Below are 5311 nucleotides of genomic sequence, written 5' to 3' on the forward strand. Positions count from 1 at the left end.
CCATTGGGGGAATGGCGGCTATGATTTGGTGAGGGTATTTGTTCTGTGAGTGGGAGTGTGTCTTAGGGTTAGATTAGGGTTTTAGGTAGTATAGAAATTTTAGTAAAATAAAAAGGTAGAATAGTAATTAAAAACCAAATATAATTATTAATTATCAACTTATCAATTATCAATTATTTTCAGAAGAATACTCTAATTTAACAATTAGAGATAATCAAATTAATTAATTTTTTTATTCATAAAATAAAATTCATAAGTCTCAATATTCAAATTAAATCATATGAAATTCTCATTATTTTTCAATTACTAAAACATTAAATTTTAAATAAGAAAATATCCAATTATTATGAAAATCATGAGTTCTAATTAATTTTAAATTCAAAGTCTCTAATAATTCACAAATAACTCATTATTTAATTTTCAAAAACTCGGGATGTTATATTATATATTTTAATTTTGATGTTTCTTTTTTTAGATTTTGAATTATTATTTTTTGAATAATTTTAAATGTTTTTTTCTTTAGTTTTTTTATATTCTTTTTCTAATAATTTTGTATGTCTCCTTTTATTAGGTTTTAGATTTTTTTAAATTATTTTGGATATCTCTTTTGTTAGGTTTTGGATATTTCAATATCCAAAAAGGATGCATTTTTCTTTACCATAAATGAAAGGGTATTGGATAATCTTTCACAATGATTTTAGATATTTTTTTGTTATGTTCCGGATGTTTTTTTGGTTCTTTGTGGTTATTTTTTTTTATTGTGAATGGGAGTGAAATGGAAATTAAGGTAGCTATGGAGTTCGGGTACTATTTTTTCCATTAATGGGCACCTTTTTTTCACTGGTTAGTTACATCTCTAATTGGTTACGTTATTTAGTAGAGTTGTTTGTAAAAACTAACTTTTTTTCAATCTAATAGTAGCTTTGTAAAAAAAAATTTAATAAAATTTTTATCGTGAGAAAGTTCAGGATTTCAAGCAACCCATGAGAGAAGACCGTCGAGAAATTCAAATTTCAAATTCAAAATCATTGGTGAACTTAGTTGGTATCACGTAGACGAGCAAGTTACGCGCGTGTTAATCATGCAAAACTTTTTTTTTATAAATTAAGAATTAATAGCCAAATTAGTCTCTAAAAAATGGATTGATCATCAAATTTGTCTTTCAATAGGTTTTTCAATTAAATTAGTGTCGAAAGATTTAAACAAAGGATAACGATGACATTGGCGATGATGTCAACAAAGGAGCAAGGTAGAACAAAGATTTCAGCTTGAATCTCGTGTCTTGAACGAACAATGGTGGGTTTAATTCTTCAAAGAAGTTCATGAACAACCTTAGCTTAAGGCAGAACGCTACCAAGTGAAGCTATTGTTTTCGAAAACAGTGTGTCATCAAAATTGTCAGGGACTAAAAATGCATGCTCCTTTTCATCTCTTAACAGAGGATGATTTTTTTGACATGATATGTGAAATTTTCCTCCCTTTTACTTGCACATTGTTGTTTTGATTGTCTTAAAAATATGATTAATTGCTATGAATTTTACAATTTGACAAACTAAAAACCATGATTGAGGATTCTTTTGTTATAATTTATGAAAGAAGAGGAAAATCATGACTTATGTGGGCTTAATTTGGAAGAAACTCTCAATGATATGAATTATTATGATTCATACTGTCTCTTGATTTATGTATTTTTGACAGTCCTATGAAAAATATTTAGAGATTCATAGCAAATATAAAAAATAATTATTTTTTACTATATGATGAAAAGTTTAAAAATGACAAAAGGAGATTAATAATTTATGAAGGTTGAGGAGATATTCTTGATGTCAGTGTCAATTGTTAATGAAAAATATTAATTTATTAACGAAAGAACAAATGCAATTAATTTTAAATTTTTTATAGATTAATTTGATTGAAAATTTTTTTTGAGAATGAATTCCACGAACAAACCATCTTTTAGTGATTAATTTTATCATTAATCCTATAAATTAAATAAATAGCGTGTCAATTGTAAAATGGTTGAAATCTATTCACAAAATACATTTATTACAAATTTATTTCTTCCAGAAGCATAGATAATTTACATTGCATGTTACGAGTATGTTTTTTTTTCCTTATCATTTTAATTTCATTTTTATATTCATGTTTCTTTTAATGTTCAAATCTTTGTCCGATCCAGCCATATGTAATCTTTTATTTTTGAAAAAAGGAAAAAAATACATCCTTATTAATACTTTGGAATTTTGCATATATTTTTATCCCCTTCGACATATCCCTATTGATTCTTGTGCTATATTTTTAGTTTTTTTAATGTATTTCTTTAATTGATACCCATCATAAAATATATGTCTAATTATCCACCTAGACGTTAGATCTTTTTCTTTATAATATATTACACAATTCTGCACAATTTCCAATTTTAGATATTATAATATGTAAAATTTATTCATGCTATATATTTACGTATACAATATTTAAAGATTTTTGTTATTCACTATTTGATATTTATATATAAAAAATAATTTTCGGAATATGTTCTGGTTTTAAATTTTTTAGAAAATTTTTATTAGTTTGATCTTTTCGAATGTAATTTTAACAAAAGAGTCTTTTAATAATATTTGATGATCTACCTTTAAATTTGAGATCCATTCAAATTTTAAAATAATCAATATAAAGAGTATATAAATTTGAGATCCATTCAAATTTTGAGATCCATTCAAATTTATAAGAGTATATAAAGATGATTTCAAAAAGCGATTAGATTGTTTTTTTTAGAAAGATATATATTTGTCCTTATATTTAATTATATAGAATTGATGACAATATTCTCTCAAAATACAATGAAATTAATGAATTTTTTAATTAAGAATAATAAAAAAATTTTAAATTTCTTGTACAAGAAAATTAAAAGCGCACTTTTTTATTTTATAATAATATTATAAATTTGTAAAAACCATTTAATTTTTACTATTTACAAAATATAAATATCATACAAGTATATGTATAAAAAATGTGTCATTAAGATTAAATATTTTTAGTGTAAATTTTAGAATTTTAACAAAATAATAGGTGTCTAATAGATTAAATCTATACTCCATAGTACATGATTATAAGTTAATTAAGTCCAACCAATTTTAAAAAAAAAAATGTTATGTCTTTTATTTGATTTAATTATGTATGCAATAAAATGTAAACTGGTCTTTGCGCTTCCATCTATTTCTTTTTGGTTTCCCATGGTATTCCACAACTTGATCGACAGGGCAAGGACTAATCCGTTGTGGTATTGAACTCCGATCCATTTAAGGGTTTGCCGCTAGCTAATAGGTTGCTGCATGTACAAGGCGTGTAAGACCCAGAACTTTTGAAAAGTCTTATTATGATCAAGTCTCAAATCATATAGTTATTTATAGCCTTAATTTCGGAAATCATTTTATTAAAGATAATTAAGGCAAGTTTTGATTTATTGGATTTGAGATAAGTTATGATTATTATCCAATTTTGTAATTATTGGATTATTTTCTATATTCAAGTTATAAAGTTGGTAGTTGTGAAATAATAAGGATTTCTATATGATTTGGATTAAATAATTAATATTTTAAATGTTAATACTGTTATTTTAGAAAATAATTTGTAAAGTTGATGAGCAAATAGTATTTTCTAAGTACGAATAGTGTTGGATTTAATTTGAGTTCCAATTACTATATTACCCCTACTCTTATATGAAATTACCGAATTGCCCCTAACTGAGGGTGATGGATATGGATCATGATTATGATCAAGTTTATGATGAGTATAACTCGAGTTGGGGATGCACGACAGAGGGACAGTCCAATGGTTAGCTACCAGGACTTGTCGGGTTGGCTCTATAACCGACAGATGATATCATCAGCCACTAGGGACAGGCATGCATCATATGCATTTGTGTGACATTGGTTGGGTGTGCATATTATACTTGGTTTGCCTATGTGATTAATTGCTAACTGTTCTACTTGTAATAACTGTCTGGTTGTGCTTGAACTTCCTGTCTGTGTTTGCATCTGGGACTCTGTTGGATTGTGGTGATTGGTTGTTGGTTAGATTGTCTGGGCCTAGGGCCGTGGTTGGAAAGAGATGAACTGATGGTTGATTTCGGTTTTGTGTTTCTGGTTTGGAATAAATTATGAAAGGCTATTTTGGTTCCGCATAGATAAACCGTTTTGAAAGGCTTTTGAGTTTTTGAGAATTGAACTGTTCCTCTTTCAGAAAAGATTTCCGATTCCTCTTTTATTGTAAACCGTTGTTTTTGAAAAAGAGGCATAAGACGGTTATTAATCACTGGTATGGTTTACCTTCTTGTATCCTATTACAGTAATTCCCAAAAACCCTCTACTGAGAACCCTTTCGAGGATGATGTTCTCACCCCCCTACATTTTTCCCCTTTCAGGATATGGGCGCAGAAGTTATGAAGAGCTTATTTAATTGTTGTTGTGATGCTCTATATTGTCTTAGTTATGGTTTATTGTACCCTCGCCTTTATCTTGATATAATCTGTAAGAGGGATAGGGATTGTATTGGATTATGTTTGTACTATTATTTATATATATGTATGTATATATATGGATGTACTCTTTATGAGTTTTTGTAAGTTGTATGGTATTTACGGATGTACGTTATCGAACGAAAGTATCTTTGGGAGCGGTATTGCGGTTTAAAGTTTTAAACAGGCTCATATTTTAGTATTAAATAGTATAAGTGTCGTCGTAATGTCCGAGCTATCAGGGTTACGCAGCCGGAAGCGTGAGCTTTGGTAGTTAGGGTGTTACAACATGTATTTATTTGATATTTGATTTGAGGGCAAATTTTTTTTTTATAAACTAAATTGACATGATTAGACAATAATAAATTAAATTTACTTTTCAACAATAAATTTTTTCTCATAATTATTCCGGACAAGATTCTAGGCTTTATTTTTTTCCTTAATAATGAAACAAAAAATCTAAATAGCTTTATACTTTACAATTAATGTGTTCATGCATCCAGTTATAATTTTATTAGGTATATGCTTTGTTTGAGATGCAATGACTGTATAAATATCCATCCATGCAGTGTAAAATCTGTATGATTCTTTACTACTCATGCTAGCTAGATATATTTGTTCCATATTGTTTAAGGTCTCATATGGCCTGTCTTTTCTTAATTATACACTTTTGCTCTTTCATATATGTACTATCTCTTCAAAAAAGATCATTGTAGATATACACAATATATCAACTCAATAAAGTACCAAAAAACTATATTATAATATTCATTGATTGATTGTTCTCATATATAA

At 27.3% G+C, this 5311-nt stretch overlaps 1 long non-coding RNA gene across 1 annotated transcript in view; it reads left to right on the forward strand.

Annotated features, from left to right (window-relative positions):
• LOC110271297 overlaps positions 1-4472 on the forward strand; it is a 33496-nt gene extending 29024 nt beyond the window's left edge. Inside the window, exon 3 of the long non-coding RNA XR_002361864.1 lies at positions 4424-4472. This is a non-coding gene — a long non-coding RNA (uncharacterized LOC110271297). The remainder of the gene's footprint in view (positions 1-4423) is intronic.

This window comes from Arachis ipaensis, chromosome B04 (assembly GCF_000816755.2).
Source record: "Arachis ipaensis cultivar K30076 chromosome B04, Araip1.1, whole genome shotgun sequence".
Lineage (NCBI taxonomy): Eukaryota > Viridiplantae > Streptophyta > Magnoliopsida > Fabales > Fabaceae > Arachis > Arachis ipaensis.